The sequence below is a fragment of the Panulirus ornatus genome, chromosome 59 (genome assembly GCF_036320965.1).
Source record: "Panulirus ornatus isolate Po-2019 chromosome 59, ASM3632096v1, whole genome shotgun sequence".
NCBI classification, from domain to species: Eukaryota; Metazoa; Arthropoda; class Malacostraca; order Decapoda; family Palinuridae; genus Panulirus; species Panulirus ornatus.
The window spans coordinates 10,493,987-10,517,872 of record NC_092282.1 but is presented as its reverse complement, the minus strand read 5'-3'; the positions used below and the strand labels follow the sequence as shown (position 1 = coordinate 10,517,872).

The 23,886-nt window shown below is 46.9% G+C and overlaps 1 protein-coding gene and 1 long non-coding RNA gene across 3 annotated transcripts in view; both read right to left on the bottom strand.

The window, feature by feature from the left end:
* The window catches only part of LOC139767286 (uncharacterized), a 398,565-nt gene that overhangs the window by 307,554 nt on the left and 67,125 nt on the right, over window positions 1–23,886 (bottom strand). The gene's annotated exons all lie outside the window — the stretch shown is intronic.
* LOC139767112 (uncharacterized) lies at window positions 5,121–7,277 on the bottom strand. The gene is made up of 2 exons (XR_011716996.1): window positions 7,070–7,277; window positions 5,121–5,684 (listed from the first exon to the last, which is right to left on the bottom strand). It is a non-coding gene; the product is annotated as an uncharacterized lncRNA (long non-coding RNA).

Genomic DNA, 23,886 nt, shown 5'->3' with positions numbered 1-23,886 from the left:
AATGATCGGGCAAACACCTGAGCAACCACCCTCCCAACCCGGCCTTCAAGAACCCCTGCACCGGACATATACAGCCAATTGAAACCACACTCCCCAGACATACACGAGTCACACTTTCCTCCCCTTGTGTGTTGGAGTGGACACAGCATCCATCCCCCATAACGCTACATACACCATCTCAACGTAACCCAAGACCCATCGTGCTTACAATGAAATTACCACCACGACGAAGACACCGAACATTCAATATCCACTTGCTCCAGGCAGAAGCACACACATTACTACGTTGTATGATAATTACCGACAGGTGGACGTGGCTTGCTTTCTGAGCGCTGCTGGAGCCCCATATAAAGAGGACGCGAGGGGAAGACAATAGTTCTGTGTATATATTCATGTGTATATAATTCATGTATTCACAAGTTCCTCAGAGCTAATTTCAGTAAAACATGTCCTGGTGTTATCTAAGACCTTTCTAAAGGCTTCCGCAGCCCAAGGTTGCGCTACACTCAGTGGCAGAGTAAAGCAGACTCCTTTGAAGCGATTTCTTTTTCTTTTTTGGGGGGGGTGGGGGGAGGCACGGGGGGGGAACTGTACTGTCAAAGATGCAACCTCGCTAGAGGTGACTTTTAATCTCGAAGAAACCTTGAGCAGGCGGAGTACGGTAACACACACACACACACACACACACACACACACACACACACACACACACACACACAGTTGCTGTCTCATTCGTCAGCTGGTCATCAAGCTCTTGTCAACCCGAGTGTGGGAGTGTGAGGGCCTGAGGTAAGCCGTCTCCTGCAGTCAGTTGGACCTACCCGAGTGGGTGTCGCCAGGCACGTCTGGTCTATATCTGGTATTCCTCGGCCCTTTAGGCATCCCCCGCGTACTTGCCGTGAGAGACGGACAGTAAAAACCTGCTCTGCTTCCCCTTACGTTCGTGTGATCATGGTGCGTACATCAGGCCTCCTGGGCGTAATCTGAAAAACATTTATTCTGGACCACATTCAATCTCTTCAAAGTTGTCCATGGCAGAGGCAAACACCTGTGGGTCGTAATCCAACACCGACGTGGTCAGGGTCGTATACTACGCCTGTGATAAAGACTTGTTGCTATATATATATATATATATATATATATATATATATATATATATATATATATGTGTGTGTGTGTGTGTGTGTGTGTGTGTGTGTGTGTATCTTTCTTTTCTTTTATACTATTCGCCATTTCCCGCGTTATCGAGGTAGCGTTAAGAACAGAGGACTGGGCCTTTGAGGGAATATCCTCACCTGGCCCCCTTCTCTGTTCCTTCTTTAGGAAAAAAAAAAGAACAGAGACCTGCGCCTTTGAGGGAATATCCTCACCTGGCCCCCTTCTATGTTCCTTCTTTTGGAAAATCAAAAAAAAAAAGGGAGGGGAGGATTTCCAGCCACCCGCTCCCTCCCCTTTTCGTCGCCTTCTACGACACGCAGGGAATACGTGGGAAGTATTCTTTCTCCCCTATCCCCTCCCCAGGGATAAGATATATGTTGATGGAGAGAGGTGGGTGATTATTGGTGCATATGCACCTGGGCATGAGAAGAAAGATCATGAGAGGCAAGTGTTTTGGGAGCAGCTAAATGAGTGTGTTAGCGGTTTTGATGCACGAGACCGGGTTATAGTGATGGGTGATTTGAATGCAAAGGTGAGTAATGTGGCAGTTGAGGGAATAATTGGTATGCATGGGGTGTTCAGTGTTGTAAATGGAAATGGTGAAGAGCTTGTAGATTTATGTGCTGAAAAAGGACTGATGATTGGGAATACCTGGTTTAAAAAGCGAGATATACATAAGTATACTTATGTAAGTAGGAGAGATGGCCAGAGAGCGTTATTGGATTACGTGTTAATTGACAGGCGTGCGAAAGAGAGACTTTTGGATGTCAATGTGCTGAGAGGTGCAACTGGAGGGATGTCTGATCATTATCTTGTGGAGGCTAAGGTGAAGATTAGTATGGGTTTTCAGAAAAGAAGAGTGAATGTTGGGGTGAAGAAGGTGGTGAGAGTAAGTGAGCTTGGGAAGGAGACCTGTGTGAAGAAGTATCTGGAGAGACTGTGTACAGAATGGAAAAAAGTGAGAAAAATGGAAGTAAGGGGAGTGGGGGAGGAATGGGATGTATTTAGGGAATCAGTGATGGATTGCGCAAAAGATGCTTGTGGCATGAGAAGAGTGGGAGGTGGGCTGTTTAGAAAGGGTAGTGAGTGGTGGGATGAAGAAGTAAGAGTATTAGTGAAAGAGAAGAGAGAGGCATTTGGACGATTTTTGCAGGGAAAAAATGCAATTGAGTGGGAGAAGTATAAAAGAAAGAGACAGGAGGTCAAGAGAAAGGTGCAAGAGGTGAAAAAAAGGGCAAATGAGAGTTGGGGTGAGAGACTATCAGTAAATTTTAGGGAGAATAAAAAGATGTTCTGGAAGGAGGTAAATAGGGTGCGTAAGACAAGGGAGCAAATGGGAACTTCAGTGAAGGGCGTAAATGGGGAGGTGATAACAAGTAGTGGTGATGTGAGAAGGAGATGGAATGAGTATTTTGAAGGTTTGTTGAATGTGTCTGATGACAGAGTGGCAGATATAGGGTGTTTGGGTCGAGGTGGTGTGCAAAGTGAGAGGGTTAGGGAAAATGATTTGGTAAACAGAGAAGAGGTAGTAAAAGCTTTGCGGAAGATGAAAGCCGGCAAGGCAGCAGGTTTGGATGGTATTGCAGTGGAATTTGTTAAAAAAGGGGGTGACTGTATTGTTGACTGGTTGGTAAGGTTATTTAATGTATGTATGACTCATGGTGAGGTGCCTGAGGATTGGCGGAATGCGTGCATAGTGCCATTGTACAAAGGCAAAGGGGATAGGAGTGAGTGCTCAAATTACAGAGGTATAAGTTTGTTGAGTATTCCTGGTAAATTATATGGAAGGGTATTGATTGAGAGGGTGAAGGCATGTACAGAGCATCAGACTGGGGAAGAGCAGTGTGGTTTCAGAAGTGGTAGAGGATGTGTGGATCAGGTGTTTGCTTTGAAGAATGTATGTGAGAAATACTTAGAAAAGCAAATGGATTTGTATGTAGCATTTATGGATCTGGAGAAGGCATATGATAGAGTTGATAGAGATGCTCTGTGGAAGGTATTAAGAATATATGGTGTGGGAGGCAAGTTGTTAGAAGCAGTGAAAAGTTTTTATCGAGGATGTAAGGCATGTGTACGTGTAGGAAGAGAGGAAAGTGATTGGTTCTCAGTGAATGTAGGTTTGCGGCAGGGGTGTGTGATGTCTCCATGGTTGTTTAATTTGTTTATGGATGGGGTTGTTAGGGAGGTAAATGCAAGAGTTTTGGAAAGAGGGGCAAGTATGAAGTCTGTTGGGGATGAGAGAGCTTGGGAAGTGAGTCAGTTGTTGTTCGCTGATGATACAGCGCTGGTGGCGGATTCATGTGAGAAACTGCAGAAGCTGGTGACGGAGTTTGGTAAAGTGTGTGGAAGAAGAAAGTTAAGAGTAAATGTGAATAAGAGCAAGGTTATTAGGTACAGTAGGGTTGAGGGTCAAGTCAATTGGGAGGTGAGTTTGAATGGAGAAAAACTGGAGGAAGTGAAGTGTTTTAGATATCTGGGAGTGGATCTGTCAGCGGATGGAACCATGGAAGCGGAAGTGGATCATAGGGTGGGGGAGGGGGCGAAAATTTTGGGAGCCTTGAAGAATGTGTGGAAGTCGAGAACATTATCCCGGAAAGCAAAAATGGGTATGTTTGAAGGAATAGTGGTTCCAACAATGTTGTATGGTTGCGAGGCGTGGGCTATGGATAGAGTTGTGCGCAGGAGGATGGATGTGCTGGAAATGAGATGTTTGAGGACAATGTGTGGTGTGAGGTGGTTTGATCGAGTAAGTAACGTAAGGGTAAGAGAGATGTGTGGAAATAAAAAGAGCGTGGTTGAGAGAGCAGAAGAGGGTGTTTTGAAATGGTTTGGGCACATGGAGAGAATGAGTGAGGAAAGATTGACCAAGAGGATATATGTGTCGGAGGTGGAGGGAACGAGGAGAAGAGGGAGACCAAATTGGAGGTGGAAAGATGGAGTGAAAAGGATTTTGTGTGATCGGGGCCTGAACATGCAGGAGGGTGAAAGGAGGGCAAGAAATAGAGTGAATTGGAACGATGTGGTATACAGGGGTTGACGTGCTGTCAGTGGATTGAATCAAGGCATGTGAAGCGTCCGGGGTAAACCATGGAAAGCTGTGTAGGTATGTATATTTGCGTGTGTGGACGTGTGTATGTACATGTGTATGGGGGGGGGGGGGTTGGGCCATTTCTTTCGTCTGTTTCCTTGCGCTACCTCGCAGACGCGGGAGACAGCGACAAGGTATAAAAAAAAAAAAAAAAAAAAAATATATATATATATATATATATATATATATATATATATATATATATATATATATATATATATATATATATATATATATATATATCCTTCCAATCCACGGGGAAATGAAACACGGTAAGTTCCCAAGTACACTTTCGTGTGATGATCACATTATCAGGAGAGATACACGAAAAGAAAATGTAACAGTCACGTGATAACTAAGAAGAGACGTAGATAGGACGCCATTGGGTAAACAAGTGACTACCCTAACGGAGGTCAGGTGCGTTCAAGTCTGGCAACATGCGTATCATGAAATTTGTTATTTGGACAAGAAAGGGAATAGTTTACAAATTCTATCAACAATATAGCCATTCAATTTGTAAAGACCTTCACTGATATTTATGTTACAATTCTTTGTGTATTTGATAATAGAAGATTCAATGATATTCCTCGTGTGCAAGAGTTACAAGAGTTAATAACTGAGATGGCATTACTCCAATCAGTACAATGATCATAATTTTTTTGCATGATTAAACAAGGCATTTGACTCTTGTCCAGTTCTTATGCTACATCTATTTTGCTTAAGTCTTACAGAAAGATCCGTACCAGCCTGCCCAACATAAAACATTACAATTTTTACAGGGTACTCCATAAACAGCCTACAGAACCTTCTGATGAATTCCTGATTAAGATATTCTCCATACTATTCTAGGAATGGTCGAGTTAAACACTTAAAGTCGTTTTTTCTCCTCTTTATTAAAGTTCGGGAATTATATAAGAAAACTTACATGTTTATAACTTTGAGCAGAGAGAGAGAGAGAGAGAGAGAGAGAGAGAGAGAGAGAGAGAGAGAGAGAGAGAGAGAGAGAGGGATTTGAAGCTCTTATTCACTACGAAATTTTTTTGTCTAATTCATTTTGTTTATTCAAGCTATCTCGATTTCCTGGTGTGATCTGCTTGGTTGCTGGTGGAAGTCGTCGCTGGGGTGTGCAGGCCTCCTTGTACTGGCTGCTGGCTGAGGAACGCTGACACCTCGAGTGCTGAAGGGAAGCTGTCTCCTTTTTATGCCCAGAGCTAGTCTAGTGGTGACCGTGGTGGTGGTGGTGGTGGTGACGAGGGAAAATATGGCCTCGGGACACGAATTCGCGAACACCATGACGCGTGGGGACGAAGGAGTGAGTGTGACCGAAGTGGTGGTAGTGCGGGAAGGCTCCGAAGCGTCCGGCCGCCGGGACCGGCTCCGCAGCGGGCAAGGCCGCACTCAGCCCAAGGAGGACGCAGAGCATCGCTGCCAACAGTGTCTGCAAAGAAGACTTTTGGTGTAAGGCACGGTATGAAGAGAGAGAGAGAGAGAGAGAGAGAGAGAGAGAGAGAGAGAGAGAGAGAGAGAGAGAGAGAGAGAGAGAGAGAGAGAGAGAGAGAGAGAGAGAGAGAGAGGGACATTCGTCAATAGACAGCTTAGGACAGAGGAACATTCGTCAGTAGACAGCTTAGGACAGAGGAACATTCGTCAGTAGACAGCTTAGGACAGAGGAACATTCGTCAGTAGACAGCTTAGGACAGAGGAACATTCGTCAATAGACAGCTTAGGACAGAGGAACATTCGTCAGTAGGCAGCTTAGGACAGAGGAACATTCGTCAGTAGACAGCTTAGGACAGAGGAACATTCGTCAGTAGACAGCTTAGGACAGAGGAACATTCGTCAGTAGACAGGATCATCAAGTTGGATGTAACCGAGTCTTGACGTCAAGGACGCTCGGCTGACAGGAGCTGCGAAACGGCGGGACATTGTCGCTTGAACGCTGACTGTATCTTTGACTGTCTGTACTGGTGACGGACGGATCAGGGATTCGACAGTTGTGGAGTATATGGGGGAAGAGGTTATCTACTGGAGGTCGGTAACAGTATATCTTAAGTAAACTAATTTTCATGAGCAGATGGCTCTTCCCCACCCACCATCACAACAGATGGAGACTGAAGTGTACAGCAGAAGGCTCTTCCCCACCCACCATCACAACAGATGGAGACTGAAGTGTACAGCAGAAGGCTCTTCCCCACCCACCATCACAACAGATGGAGACTGAAGTGTACAGCAGAAGGCTCTTCCCCACCCACCATCACAACAGATGAAGACTGGAGTGTACAGCAGAAGGCTCTTCCCCACCCATCATCACAACAGACGGAGACTGAAGTGTACAGCAGAAGGCTCTTCCCCACCCACCATCACAACAGAGTGTACAACTGGAGTGTACAGCAGAAGGTTTGACAGACTATAACTAACTATAGGGAAGAGGACACAGGACATAGCCCATGAAAGATACGAGTGTAAACAAAGGATCTGAAAGAAATGGGGTTGGAAAACATACTGTTGTGCAAACGTGTGGCCAAACGCTGAGGTCTGGCTGGAAGTAAACAAGGCCAGAAAGTTTTCATTTTCAGGAAGCATGAAATACAAGATGATGACTGAAAGAACGACCACAACTTCATCACTTCGGAACAATTCTACAAACTTGTCTCCACACGAGCTTCCACTAACTTTACCACTCCACCATATACACAGGGGAATATCATGGGAATTATTACAGGGAAGTTCTGTAAATGGACACTTGTGCGGGTTAAAGTCAACTTCCCCATAGTTGTCTTGGCTCGTAAGCACAGAGAAGCAACAAACATTGAGCGATCTTACCACCTTCATGTTGTCTTGAGAGGAAGCGGAAGTCTGAGGTCGCTCTAATGTGCCGAAGCGAAGTTCTGACGTCTTATGGCACTCGTAATCCATGCCCTGACGTATATATATACACCCAGAGGAACAGGGGGGAAGAGGAGGGAGGGGGAGGGAGGTGAAGGAGCAGAGGCTAATACGAAGACAGGGGTAATGATGTGGGGGGGGATGGGGGAGGAACGGGAGTGTCAGGCGTGGAGGTGAGGCGGAGCGAAGGTGCTGAAAATGAGAAAGAAAGAGGGGGAGAGGCAGGGAGGGAGAAAGACCTAGGTATTCTCTGGGTTGGGGTTGAGGGTGGTGGTGGTGGGGGAGGAACACTACGCCAATGGTGGAATATGGTGAGCGAGTAAAGTCCGTTCCCAAACTCAAGTCTCAAGTCTCAAGTCTCCGCGCTAGCGAGGAAGCGTCAAGAACTGAGGATCAAGCCTTAAGAGGAAAAATCCTCATTTCGATAAACGTTAGAAAACACTTGATATCGTGAGAGTAATAGACGAATGGGAGAAACTGGTCGAGGGCGTGGCTGACGCAGACAGCGCCCAGAGATGTATGAAGTTCTTGTACGTTGGAGGAGAATGTTCAGAAGCTGGAGCCCCATGAGTACAACAACATTCCCCCTCCCAGCGCGGTACAAGTGGGTTACGCCACACACACACACACACACACACACACACACACACACACACAAACACACACACACACACACACACACAAACACACACATAAAAGCCGTGAAATCAAACAGAGGGAATCCCGAGCGAGCCCACTAAAGCCACCGCTTTAAAAACAGGTTAGATGAAGGATCTGTACTGGCCCTAAGGAAGAGGAGGAGGAGGAGGAGGAAGAGGAGGAGGAAGAAGAAAAAAGAAGAGGAAGAGAAGAGTCGCACCTGTTATTGGCTAAGCCATGGGAAACGGTGTGTGAACTACCGATACGGTGATAACGAGCGTTGTCGGTAAATCACCAAGAATGACCGCTTACAAAGCCATGGAGGAAGGGTCGCTGGACGAGAGCAGCTCCCATGTTGACAGGTGTAGGAAGTTGAAAGCAACGTGGCTGCCTCATGATTCTCAAGGTTGTTCACCGTACAGGGAATACAATACCTTCTCGGATAAGAGAGATAAAGTGCGTGTCGTGCGTGTGTGTGTGTGTGTGTGTGTGTGTGTGTGCGTGTGAGTGTGTGTGTGTGTGTGTGTGTGTGAGGAAGGAGACCGTAGGTGGGTGGGAAGGAAGGTGTGTGTGTGTGTGTGTGTGTGTGTGTGTGTGTACCATCGTACCAGCCAATGGTACCGGACAGCCACAGTACCATTCTCTAAACGACCATATCCCACCCCCCAGCGGTATCCCTGCCCTGTCTACCAAGGCGCACCACTCGTCAGCCACGTCGACCAGGACCATATCTACCATCCCTAACACGTCCTGTGCCACCCACCGCCATGATCCTGCCGCGTCATGCCACCCTACATGTGGGGGGTTTCGCCCCGTGCGACCGCAGTACCTTACCACCCACCACCGCCGCTCACGTTCCACGGCTTCGTGGCCGTAGATCTCTCTCTCTCTCTCTCTCTCTCTCTCTCTCTCTCTCTCTCTCTCTCTCTCTCTCTCTCTCTCTCTCTCTCTCAAAACAATGAGAAGGGAAGGTGAGGAGGGGAGAGGGGAGAGGGGGCAGGGAGGGGGTGATGAGAGGACCAATGAGGGTACAAGCGCCAAGGTCAGGTAGCGGTGGGCCTTGTGTGTGTGTGTGTGTGTGCGTGTGTGTGTGAGTGTGTGTGTGTGGAAGGGGGGAGGGGTTAAAGAGGGGAGGGTGGGGAAGAAGCAAAAGACATGAGGGATACTGAGGGATATTCCCGAGGTATGGCCACTACGCAATCCGCTCTGGCGTACGCATACGCCGCTCATGACCCGACAACCTCACTCGAGAATGAGGCAATGAAATGAGCAACTATTTTGTATGTCTTTCTTTCTTTATTCGTCCTTTTTGTTTTTATTTATCACTGAGTGTCATGAATCGCTCCAAAGTGTTCGTTCTTATATCTCGTTAAAGAAGAGGAAGATTCAGTGGTTAAATAAGCATTTATAGGATGTTTTGAAGTCAGCAGGAATGGTTAACCCTTCTATCCGCTATATATATATATATATATATATATATATATATATAGATAGATAGATAGATAGATAGATAGATAGATATTGTCTCCGAAAAACTCAAAACGATACGTGGCCCCTTAGACTGATCATCTCTTCTGGTTATCAATTACCCAAGGGGTTAGCTAAACAGCCATGTTCAAGGGGCAACCTCACCATCGCTTGTGACAAACAGCTTAAGAATTTCTGTCAACAATTCTACGGGGCATCAACGTGCCTGAACACAAGCCCATTGATTTCGATGCGAATTCCCTGTTCACCAAAGTTCCCACTGAAGAAATCATTGCTCACTCAAACAGGGAAATGACTCAGTCTCAACTCACCTCCTAACCATACAAACCTTCACTGATTCAATATGATTTTTGTGCGTCCGATGATAATTTCTAAGCCGCTGAGAGTCCTTTCTACAGAGAGAAATACGGATGAGCCATGGCTAATCCACTAAGTCCTATACTATGAGACTGAGAGCTAAGATTCCTGCCTTCTCTCTCAGCAAACATCCTTGAAATTGGGCTCAGACACGTCCATCATGTGTGGTGGTCCTCCTTACGGCCATCATCTCAAGACCGTGTGGTGTTTTCTCCCCTCACTGAATTCAACATCCTTCACTTCACACCATCAAGACTGAGTGTGGTGTTTTCTCCCCTCACTGAATTCAACATCCTTCACTTCACACCATCAAGACTGAGTGTGGTGTTTTCTCCCCTCACTGAATTCAACAACCTTCACCTCACACCATCAAGACTGTGTGGTGTTTTCTTCCCTCACTGAATTCAACAACCTTCACCTCACACCATCAAGACTGGAGGTGGGGGGGAACGAGAAGGCAAAGTTCAGCGTTTCTGGATGTGATGATGAATCAGGGGATGTACATCACATATGCTGCCACATCTACAGAAAGCCTACCAATGTGATCATTCGGTTTTAAGTGTCTGTAGTTACCTCCTGTGTGGTTCGGGGAACTGCGCGCGTGTATGTGATCCCACAGTTCCTAATACGAAAGTAACCATATGAAATGTACTTTTAGATATTTATGTTATCCCGAGCGGCGGGTGAACGAAGGCTCGCTTACTGATAAGCCAGGAAGACATTTCATGATAATCTATTATAACAACAATGGAGAAAAGAATGATGGCTCTAAATGTTTGGTGTTGCCCTACTCTCCTAACTCAGCAAATGTGAGGCAGTTAATAATGAAAACACTGCTTTTGATGTTGCCTTCCAGTATGATAAGACTATCAGTGACACCTGAATGAAACAAGACGGGCGAATTATTCGAAAAGCGAATTAGTCGAAAACTGGCAGAGTTTACGCCGATGAATATAAAGGGATGTGAAGATGTATACACTGGCCAGACAGGTACAACAGAGAGCGAGTGGTGCTATTGGCTGTCATTCAGTATGCAGGGAGGGTTAACCACCGTACTGCTATTGCTAAGCATTAGCAGGAATATGATCATCCTGTTGGACCTCAACAACCCCAGTCACATTGTCCTCCTTCACCGGGTTATGCGACCCGTCATGTCAATGAATCTGTCCTTGCTGCTACTGTCAATACTATCCCGAGGTAACATTAACTTTAAAACCCATCCCGAGGTAACTTTAAAGTACATTCTATCATCAACTAAATCATTGTCGTCGAACTATCAAGACAAGACAGCACAGGTAAAGTAGATGGTCATCAGGCATCTCGTTTCCCAAATCAACCACCTCTGCATAACACCCCTCCTCAACCACAGGGAATCATTCCCCACACTTTCCCTTTACTGGCCAGGGCATGGCTTCTGTTCTGGCATGGAGGAAAGGTGGGTGGGGGTGTACACGTCTGCGTGCTTGTATTAGGAGGCGGATTTCTTCCGTGCCACATAGGGTGTATTGTAAAGTTTCCGTAAACTAATTAATCTGAACTCCCGCTGAAGGGCGTATATCTATCTATCTCTCTATCTATCTATCTATCTATCTATCTATATATATATATATATATATATATATATATATATATATATATATATATATATATATATATACACACACCTTAGTATCCTTTATGACCTCTTCATCTGCTCCACTCTCTCATGCCTTCTCACTCTCTCTCTCTCTCTCTCTCTCTCTCTCTCTCTCTCTCTCTCTCTCTCTCTCTCCCCGAAGCCCACGAGACAAAGCTTCAACACAACACAACACAGAGCATGCAAGAAGAACACAACCACCACCATCCACGTATGCATAATGGAGCACGCAAAATAATTCTAAAACATGGTGACTGGGCCACAAGCTCCCAGCCACAACGCCAGCCCACCAAACTGCTCTTCCCCAATCTGATGCTCTGTACATGCCTTGACTCTCTCATTCAATACCCTCCCAAATAATTTCCCAAGAATACTCAACAAATTTATACCTCTGTAGTCTGAACACTTACTTTTATCCCCTCTGCCTTTGTGCGACAGTACTATGCATGCATTCCGCCAATCCTCAGGCACTTCACCATGATCCATACATACACTGAATATCCTTACCAACCAATCAACAACACAGTCATCCCCTTCCTTAATAAATTGAACTGCAATACTATCCAAACCCGCCGCCTAGCCGGATTTCATTTTTCGCAAAACTTTCACTACCTCTTCTCTCTTAACCAAACCATTCTCCCTGACCCTCTCACTTCGCATATATATATATACATACATACATATATATATATATATATATATATATATATATATATATATATATATATATATATAATCTGAAATGCATCTGAATTGATTTTGAATAACGACGCACTTCGTGTATGCATGGGCGTCCTTCACAGTGAAAGCGTATGTGGTCTTTGAATCATCCTTAACATTACCTGAGGAAGGTGTTAAAAGATTCATCTGTGTGGTGGATGTCACAGCTTGACGCTGACGGCCTTAATAGACAACCCCCCCCCCACCCCTCGGCAGTTAATAAGGGTCCCAATGGCCAGCCAGCCAACAAACCTTCCCAGGCTTGTTAAGAGAGATACCAGGTTGATGAATGCTGGCTGGCCGGCTGGCTGGCTGGGAGGCTGGCGGGCGGGCTGGCTGGCTGCGAACAGTATAATTCAAGACATCAACCCTGGGGTTTTTCCCAGGATATACACACACGCGATCCAGCCACCCATATTAAGTTGGCTATCGGGAGAGGGACGTGCCGACAGGGGATGAAGGGGTCATCCCCGGGGGAAGTCAAAGGGTCCCATGCAGAATGGCGTCTTGGCTCGCGATCAAGGAATGTATCCTACTGCAACCACACACACATACACACACACACACACACAAACACACACACACACACACAAACACACACACATACACACACACACACACACAAACACACACACATACACACACAAACACACACACACACACACTCACACACAGCTCTCCTTCGAAACCTGACTACCTCGGCTGTGATCACGTATTCACAAAGACGCCCGCAGTGGGGGGGACGATCGAGAAAGCGTCTCCCGCCGACTGACGGCAGACCAATGGCAATAAAGATGGGGGGGGGGGGGGGGCTAGGCGTCGCTTTTTTGGAGGTTGCTAGTGACGGCACGAGCGATCTGAGAGAGAGAGAGAGAGAGAGAGAGAGAGAGAGAGAGAGAGAGAGAGAGAGAGAGAGAGAGAGAGAGAGAGAGAGTTCAATGCGCAGTGTGGAGGAAAGGAAAATGAGGAGAGAGAAAAATACTAACACAGGCGTTTCCTTTCCTCCTCCTCCCCATTCCCACCCCGCCCGCCCGCCGCGCCTGCAAAGGGCTGGAAGAACATTAGGTTCACCTGCGACACGACTGGCAGTGATGGCAATGGTGGTGGTGGTGGCGGGGCAAGAGCAGACCACCAGGTGCCTGTCTGTGGCGTCTGCTTCAAGATAATGCATGAAGAAGGGGACCACCGGTTCTGTGACCGACGACCCGGTTCTGTGCGCATACCTGCGAGGGGAGAAAGAGGTAGGGGGCGAAGATGATCAGCTTAGGAAATCAACAAGCAAACAACCATTCTCGCTGACGATGTTGATGCGAAGACCAAAATTTTCCGAGGTCGGCGCAAACTCGGGGTCAGGTCCCCACGGGACGTGGGCTTTTCCCAAAATCCCAAGGGGGCGCCCAGAACCAGTCCCATCCGGCAACGCCGCCCGGGCTGCTAGCAAGCAACCAAGGAGACCTGGTGAACTCCCTGGACAATTCCTGACGCCAAGTGTGTTATGAATATTGCATCTCCGTGGCCAGTCTTTTGTCTTGTGGCCCACGATCGCCTTCCGTCTGGATCAAGAAGAAATCATGTAGGTATGGTGGAGAGAGAGAGAGAGAGAGAGAGAGAGAGAGAGAGAGAGAGAGAGAGAGAGAGAGAGAGAGAGAGAGAGAGAGAGAGAGAGAGAGAGTTATAGCAGCCATGCCTGATGGCTATTCAAGTGATGGAGCAAATCATAAACCTGGCCAAAGCCCTTCTGAGGTGGGGGTTGATAGGGGTGGGGTGGGACGGGTTACAGAAACACACACACACACACACACACACACACACACACACACGCGCGCGCGCGTTCAACTAAGTTTGGGGGAAAAGCGTTTTCAATTAGCGAAAACTGTGTGTTGAGTTATGTACAGACAACTGCGTTGAACCAGGTGTATGAACGAGTGTTCAACTGAACGGGGGTAGAGATGTGCAACGAATAAACTAGTCTGAAAACGTGTTTTTTGACCAATAGATGATGGATAATTGGTCTGCGCTATAAGACACGATGGTCGAATTAAGCGAGACAAAAAAGAAAAGAAAAAGACAATTATGCTAAAGCTGAAAAAATGAATTTAGAAAAAAAAGGCCAAAAACAGGGGGTATGTTTAGACAGTGGTGAACTAGGATAGGAAAAGTGAGGTTAATAAATGGTATGCTATGCAATGAATTATGCTAGGACAAGTTAAATGGTCTGCTAGGCGAAGGCAAGGTAGACTAGGACAAGTTAAATGGTGTGCTGGGCGAAGGCATGGTTAACTAGGACAAGTTAAATGGTATGCTAGGCGAAGGCAAGGTAGGCTAGGACAAGTTAAATGGTCTGCTAGGCTAAGGCAAGCTAGGCTAGGACGAGTTAAATGGTGTTCCAGGCGACGGCAAGCTAAGCTAGGACGAGTTAAATGGTGTTCCAGGCGACGGCAAGCTAAGCTAGGACGAGTCAAATGGCTTGCTAGGCGAAGCCAAGCAACATGTAAGAGCTGATGGGTCTGGTGTAATGTGCAGCATGTTAAGAATATGTTGAATCAGTGTTTATGTGACACTTGGCCGGTGATCCTACATTATAACAGTTCATGCGCCAGGATTGTCATGTATGTGCTCCTCATGGCGACCCACGTCATGAGCAACCTCCTGCCACACCGTCACCACACTAGGCCCCACATAATGCCCCCTCCAAATACCCCCCCCCCCCCGTGCACTCGTACGGTTGGCAACACAGTAGTACCCCAGCTGTCAGAGAGGGTACCCTAGTCCACAAGATTAAGGTGGGGCGAGTGCGTGTGTCTGTTGATGTTAGGCTTCGATGACTTATCTCTCTCTCTCTCTCTCTCTCTCTCTCTCTCTCTCTCTCTCTCTCTCTCTCTCTCTCTCTCTCTCTCTCTCTCTTCCTAAGCCAGCGCTTCAACGGCTGTCAGGTTTCACTCCCTTGGCCTCGGCAGCTCCCCTTCGTTTCTTCCTCCACCCACACAGGGGCTGCTGGCATTCTCAGTCCACAAACATATATACATACATACATACATACATACATACATACATACATACATACTTACATACATACTTACATACTTTTTGATACCTGACACACTCGACAACAAGGAAGAGACCACTCGTTTTTCTTAACTCTAGACATTTCTCTGCAGTGGCGAGTAATAGGCGTATGCCAAGGTTTCGCTTGGCAAAATATTGTGGTAATTATTCGTAATTACTATCTCTCTCTCTCTCTCTCTCTCTCTCTCTCTCTCTCTCTCTCTCTCTCTCTCCTTTTGTGAAGGGAACATCTCAAGTCCACACTTTGGGATATTTCGCCATCACACAGATAAGAAGCAATGTTGACACACACACACAATTCCTAGTGAGTGTAGAGAGTGGACACTATACTCTTACATGTTTGTAGGTATGGGATCCCCCTTCGTTTAATCCTATCCTCATCAGAATCTACAACAGATTCGTAGCGCAGGATCATATTACTAACACTTATAGGCGATGACCTGGTCGTAGACCATTAGGTCATCTGTTCGTCCGCCTGTTCCCATCTACGACAAAATCAGTACGGGAAAGTCCCCCCGCCCCCCTTCTCCGTGGTGGCGGTGGTGGCATGACAGCTTCAACTACCGACCACCATCTACGACACAGTGGTTCGACTTCCTCCCGCCTCCGGTGGCGTCGGGTCTTAATCAAGATGATACACATTCCGACTGAGCGTCCTTGGCCTGCCTGATCGTTAAGCCGAGCTGTCACTAATGGTCCTGGCCAAGGTCTTTTAAGAGGCTCACATGCCAGTAGGGAGGGAGATTCACTTTGTTGGTGAAGAACACAATGCAGGATCCAGCTGTTGCCTTGTTGACGCCCGTCTCTCTCTACCGCAGAGACCCAGTTCTGATGGTTGGCTCATAATGACTCACACACACGAAGGCTGGCTCATAATAATTGATACACACGATGGTTGGCTCATAACAACTCACATACGATGGTTGGCTTATAATAATTCACACATGATGGTTGGCTTATAATAACTCAGACACGATGGTTGACTCATAATTACTCACACACGATGGTTGGTTTATAATAACTCACACACGATGGTTGACTCATAATTACTCACACACGATGGTTGGCTTATAATAACTCACACACGATGGTTGGCTCATAATAACTCACACACGATGTTTGGTTATTTGGGCTAAGAGACTTTCAGCTGCTAAAGTCACTTAGGCCGTGAAAGTCAACATTCTTGTACTACCTGACATCCTACAGCGCCTTCATTTGTTATTATAAGTAAATCATGGCATCACAAAAAGCCTCATATATGCCACCCATAACGAAGAAAGGCTGTAAAAAAAAAGAAAAAAAGAAAACTCCAATTTCTAAAATAAGAACAGGAATAAACAAAACGCGCGAGATTAAAACGTAGAATCAAGCCTTGAAAAAAACGGTCTACGATCTTAATATGGAAAATCTAATTGTGACGTAAACAAAGAACAAAAGAATCCAAACCTTGACAAGACGACGGCTTGGTATTCTGGAAATACCAAGCAAAACAACACTTTTTTTCCCTCCTCCCTCCCTCTCCCCCCCAACCTGTAAACGGGCGCCTCGCCAGCTACTTACTATTATGGCTGGGAAGTCCCAGGGAACTGACCGGGTTGGGAGGTACAGCAGGTGGTTTAGCGGGGAGGGGGGGAGGAGGGGGGGGAGGGGTGTTTGGGGGGCGGGCGCGGGAGGGAGGGAGCGAGGGAGGGACCCAGGGGGTGTTATGAAGGCCCGTCTGTTCGGAGCTGGGGACTGACTGTCATGGTGGAGTTGTCTTGTGTTCTTCGTAGTTTGGGAGGAGAGGTCGATCTTGTCGCTCCTGACGCCGCCGCGCTGACGAAGGTGGTCAAGAGTCCGGCAAAAAGCTCCGCTGACGAGGCACAGGGACAATTGTTGCTCTTGGGGCATTGCTGACGCGGCAGGGTTGTTGATCCTGACGCGGGTCCTGACGAGGCAGTTTGTCGTTTTTAAAGTTCTGCTCACGAGGCAAGGTTGTTACCCCTGACGGTGCAAACATTCATTATTTTTCTCCTTAAATATACTGCAGGCCTCCTGACGTGGCATACGGCTCTTGAGTCTATGCTGACGAGGCCTACGCTGTTGCTCCTGACGATGCTGACGCCATCCTCGTACCTTCTTACTTGCAGGATGTGTTTACTTAATAACCTGCAACACTTGAGCCAAGACTCGATCAAGAGTTGTCACTCGCAGGATGTGTGTACTTAATACTCTATAACACGAACCATGACTCGATCAAGAGTTGTCACTCGCAGGATGTGTGTACTTAATACTCTATAACACGAACCATGACTCGATCAAGAGTAGTCACTCGTAGGATACGTGTACTTAATACTCTATAATACTTGAGCCAAGACTCGATCAAGAGTTGTCACTCGTAGGATGTGTGTACTTAATACTCTATAACACGAACCATGACTCGATCAAGAGTTGGAATTGAATCAAATTTTCATTTTCAGACATTTACTGGATACACCATCAACAAAACTTCATCACTCCTGTTCTCTATGTGACATTTTATGTGGTACTTTCATAAAATTCTTATATAATTCTTATACTTTTTAACCTTGAATTGGCCTTCTAGCCGTAGAGAATTTCATTTGGTATCATGGATGCAATCTGACAATAAAGACATCTTATATTAGCTCTCCTGTCACTTAGGAACAACCTAACCTAACCTAACATACAATAAACACACTCCTGTGACATACACAGCTCGGCAGACCATACACCCTAGGGTACTGTATACACGAAATTATACAGAAAAAGGCATACACCCTAGGGTACTGTATACACTAAGAGATCAAAGATAAGGGATACACCCTGACATACAACACAAGCCTTAGCTGTGCACCTAGAGCAGGAGTAGCCCACAGAACTTCATCTCCAAGGCAACCAGGATCTTCATCACCGGGGGCCAGTCTAACCCAACTGGTCACTTGCTTTCGTCGTCTGCTCCCCTAGCAGAAACCTGTTTAGGGTCTTTACGTAAAATCATCGACTTGTGATCGTAAATCGGTCAAAAACTTATTGGAAACTTATGCGCTCTACAGTACACAATGCTGCATGCACACGTGTTTATACACCAAGCCGTATATATATATATATATATATATATATATATATATATATATATATATATATATATATATATATATATATATATATATCATTGGGTACCAGATTACGAATGGTTTCCGTATGGGTTTAGCAAGCTATACCATCAGCATGCTGTCGTACGAATCGCTATGGAGAACTGATGAAACGTCAATGAACTTTTAGTAAGGAAATGCAAATTGTAATTCACATGAATACCAAAAAAAAAAATACCCCTGGAAATAATCATGGTCAACTTTTTTCCTCGAATTCACTCTGTGGAATTATATTTCCATACTTAATGGAAACGTCTATTCTTTAGGCTCAGAGCACTTCTCTAACACTTCAATATTCTATCTTTATCTATCTGATCATTCGTTATACTTTGTCGTTGTCTCCCGCGTTTGCGAGTAGCGCACGGAAACAGACGAAAGAATGGCCCAACCCACCCCCATACACATGTATATACATATACGCCCACAAATGCATATATGCATACCTATTAATTTCAAGGTATACATACATATACACACACAGACATATACATGTATACACATGCACATATTCATACATGCTGCCTTCATCCATTCCCGCCGCCACCCCGCTACACCTACTACGTATATTCTATGGCGAGTGAGATAAAAATAATCGAAAAAAAAATGAGAGCCGCTAAGGTTCGGCATGTGTGAATATGTAAGGGCAAAAGACCATGGGGAAGCTCAGACACTGAGTAACGTTATCATCCCCTGATAATGATGAGGAGGGGAAAAACTCAGGACATTTGAGTAATTTGGCGAGGGTCATGGACACGCAACCGGAACCATCCGAAGAGGGTACGACAAAAGAAGAGAGAGAAAAAAAAGAGGACAAGCAAATAATCTTCTTCGTCAAGGAATCCTCGTAATAGATTCCCGCCAGTTCGTCTCATAGGACGTTTCAGACGTGGATCACACTCGCCACCGTCTCGTCCCATCTTCTTGATGTGTAATGGTGGTGGGTGTAACACCACCACCCCAACCCCCCCGCATCGTGGTTTCGTCCTGCCCTGCGTCATCCCCGACCAACGGGGGACTCCAGGCTATCTCACGGGCCGCCGCGGCTCCAGAAGCTCTCTGCGCCTGCGTCAGTGTCATCTACGACCAAGGTTGTTCTTGATGTTGTTATTGTTGTTGTTGTTGGTCCCCCCCCTCCAGCCACCACCCTCCCCTCCGGTGGGGGGGAGGGGGACAATCAATAGTCATCCCTCTCAGATATCAACATAACGTCTTAATGTCTTCGTGTTAATTGGGTCCGGTGCGAATCCTTTGCCGTGCTCCTCATATACATCCTTCTCGCACACTAGGGCGAGGGTCGATCACAGCAACAGGTAATAATGACCGATTACCGGGCACACGCCCGCATGTTGACGACATCAACTACGTACCTCCTTCGCACGACGGGACAAACGCGTCGGTTCGAGGCGACGTCTACACACGCCAGTCACATATGCAAATGCTGACCTTCGCGGGATTTCAGTGAATATCTTTATCCAAGTGGAACATTGCCCAACGAGAGTCAACATATACAAATGATGAGGTTCAGTCTCCCCCCCCCCCTCGCCGGGGGCTAAACGACGCAGCGATGCGTGAGAGGAAGAGCCGTGTCGGGGCCTCGAAGCGCCCCCGTATCAGGGTTACCCAAGTCACGAAGCCAAGCGGGGCGCGCCAACAACACACCCTGACGTCTCCCACAAGCACCCTCAAACCACTGGGGTCACCACCACGCGCACGTCCCCCAAGCACCCTTGACGTCAGCGCTCGCCACTCGTCACAACATCCGTTCCCTGCCTGCATCATCTACTTACCACGGGGCCAACATAGGAGCAAAGAGCGGCGATTTCTCCCCCTCCACACACCCTAAACCAGACGTCAGAACACACCCGCTACCATTTACCGCCACTGTCTTCTGCCAAGTCTCAAGACCTCGGCGACGGATTACTGCACATCGGGGCACTGAATCTCCCGCGCTGGTCCGCACGTTAGCATCGACTTGCCGTCTCCCGCGTCGGTTTTTGCGCCTGGTTATGGCATCTGAAGGTCGTCACCAGGCGTCCGCTGCCTTCAGCCGTCTGTTGTTCTTTCTTAAGAAAAAAAAACAAACCCCGAGGAGCAACAGTGTCCCCGGTAGGTGACCACGCCTCGCGAGCAGTGACCACGAGGCCCCACCACGTGACCAGAGCAGTGATTTGCACCTGTCGCATCGCCAGAGCAGTGACTACACCCACAGCATCAACGGGACAGTGACCACATCTACCTCACCTCAACGGTGACCACACCCAAGTCAGTAACAGGACTGACTACCCCCGACCACATCATCGCAACAGTGACCACACCCACGACACGACCACAACACTGACTACATCCACCACGTTCCCAGAAGTGACCACACCTACCACATCACCAGAACAGTGACTCACTACAGAAGATCACGGCCATCACGGTCATCAGCAGCAGCAATTCATAACTCTCATCTGTATAACATCTTCACGTCGATTTCGTCTACCTGTATAATAAATGAAAGGCTGGGGGTCTCATTTCATTAAGTATGGCGAAGGTCTGTGTGTGTGTGTGTGTGTGTGTGTGTGTAGAGGAAGGGGGAGGAGGAGGAGGAGTGCGACAATTGAGCGGTAAGCGTTCGGTGTCTTTATCGTGGTAGTTGCATCGTGGGTATGAAGGGTTTTGATATCAGTCCACGGCGTAGACGGGAAAGTGTAACTCGTGCATGTCTAGGGAGTGTGGTTTCAGTTACGGGTGTGTATGTATGTCTGGTGAACTGGTGTTTAAAACTGAGCTGGGCGGGCGGTTCTTCAACGTCTGTCGTATTATTACGATGAATGTGTGTTTTGTCAGTGTTGTATATTTGGGGTGAGAGGATCTGGGAGCTTAGGCTGCTAAAGTGTTAGACAAGATTGGGTTTTTTATTTCTATATGGGACTGTGGGATATATATATATATATATATATATATATATATATATATATATATATATATATATATATATATATATATATATATATTTGGTAGGAAAGATATTTTCATTTATAGAAAATGATAAGAATCTGACATGCCAAGGACAGTATACACAGTGTGTAAAGTTTTATCATTACCTTGTACCACCTGAAGAACGTGTTCATATCCTTTTCTTTTTTATTATTCACCCGGTGGTCATAACATGACGATGACGACTTTAACGACCCTGGCATTTCATAGACCCCCAGAGGCCAAATACAAAATAGCTCCCGTTCAGGGACAAAGCGGTTCATCAAATGCGATTCTTGGGTCCCGCGCATTGCAGTCCACTTGACCAACGCGATCTGGCCTGGATTGGCAAACAAGTGGCATACGTATGGAGACGCTCTCCCCGTGCTGGGTCTACCAAATACCTCCACCTGCACACCTTTTCCTCCTCGTCCCCAAGAGAATCATAAGCCCGTCAGCACACCACAGAGGGCGTGGGTACTGAGAGGCGTGCATTATGATGACTACTGTCCGCCCCCTGGGGCGAATTCCCCAGTCCCTCAACCCAGCGTGGAACAGCGCGCTGCGAATGGCCATCTTGGCTAAGTTGCCACACATTTCCTAACGCGGTGATTGATAATTTATATAATCCGGGATATCCTGGAAAGGACTGATCCCCCCCTCCCTCCCCCCAACCTCTGGAGGGACCTCCTGGGCAGAGAATAGCGGTGCGTAGGACAATAAACTAACCCTACCATGTCCAGAAAAACCAATCAGGAACATTTTTCACACCGACAAAAAATAGAATAAAAAAATATCAAGCAAAAAGCACACATTGATAACTGCCACCAAGCGAACAGTATTTATTCTCCCCGTATATGTTTGCTCCTTCTCTACTCACACCTCATTCTTCTTTTCCCTTTATTTTTCCTTTTTGTAACTGTGACCCACATGAAATTATGAATTCCTCCATGATCATTCAGGCAATGACAGGCCGTGACATACGGAGAGTACCCCATGACCGCAGTCTTGCCATCAGGGGATCAAGCAATTAACGCCTTCGTCTCGGTGGGCCGAGGGATGTTGCTAAGCCGAGGCTCAAAACGAGTCTTCCGATTTCCTCTCATGTGGGCACGTCCATTAACTGGTTTCTTCCTCTTTTTTTTTTTTTTTTTTTTTACATGCCAGACGTATCGAGCCGGAGAGTTAAAGGCAACAGGTATTCAAGAAAAAAAATGAAAAAAAAAAAAGCAGCGTTCTAAAAATGTTACTTGCGTAATCAAAACGTCGATATCGTTATGATCGCGTCATGAATGCCGATACGGTACGTACGTACGGACGGACGGACGGACGTCGATGCAGTCGACGGAGTCTGCAGTCCTGCAGCCGTGTTCGGTCCAGGTGGAGCGGACTGCCAGACAATAAAGTCGACCTGGCGGCGGCGTAACTTTCCAATGTTTTCCCTGTCATCAAAAACCATCTTGGGAATAACAGAGAGTAAGCTTCTCTTCCTCTCCCTTTCCCCTTGCTCGCTAGCCACGCCAATCGGGCACCATCTCGTCGTGGGTGCTCTCAATAATTCCTCTGAGCAGCGTAGTAAGCCAACACTTCAGTGGCTGCCAAGTTCCTTTCCATGGCTTAGCCCGCTGTCATTTCTTTCTTTCTCTATTGTCTGACCCACGAGTATAGGTTGATGGCATTCAGTTCACAAACAGTGTTCCACTGACCATACAGCTCAATGACTCAATGATATTCTACGTACAATCATCATTACTGACGTTCATCAATGTTTATTACAAAACATTGGTAGACTAGACCCCTGACAGCGCTGATGAGAGGAGTCGTACAGCAGATAAGTGGAAGACCAGCTAAGTTCATCACAAGACTCTCTCATCAGCTGGCTAACCTATCAGATGGCCAATTCATCAGATGGTTTACTCATCGGATGGCACATTCATCGTATTGACTCACTCATCAGACTGTTCACTCACCAGGTGGCTCTTAAAGCACATCCCCAGAATACAAGCCCCTTCGTTTGAGACACAGCCCTTGCTGAATCTCCTCCGTTCAGTAAGCGCATAGCTTCGATAACATCCCACGAACTGTGTTCTTTTTTTTTTCCCTGATATTCTGTAACTCGGGGGATGAGCGCAATCAAGATTCCAGACGTAGGAAACTCGGAGGAGGAGGAGGAGGAGGGGAAAAAAAGGAGATTACGAGAGCAACAGCCAGCACCAGTACGTGTCTGGAAGGCAACTCCAATCAGACTCGTCCAGCCAGGAGGGGGGAAAACAAGACAGGCGAAGAAGAACCACCACCCCCCACCACCACCATCCTCCACCACCACCCACCACCACCATCCTCCTCCACCACCCACCACCACCACCACCATCCTCCACCACCACCATTCTCCTCCTCCTCCTCCTCCTGGTCGTCGCTAAGTAGGAGGCGTCATTATCTTTGGTGACCGTGGCTCCCACTGTGTTGCAACTCACAAAGCAGAGAGCATGCGTCCAGGCAGGTCCAGTCTCGCTGACGGGGTCCTCATGCCTCGACGGGGGCAAAAACTCGTTTTTGCCTGGGGGGGGAGGAGGACCTGGGAGATGAGGGTAGGGTTGGCCACCTCCCTCAGTTGTCACCTCTTCGCTTTATCATGATCCCAGGCACACCATGCCCACAGAGGACAACTTAAGAGCGCCCCGTTATCGCGTGCGTAATGGAACAGAAAATGATGTGTGTGTGTGTGGGGGGGGGGA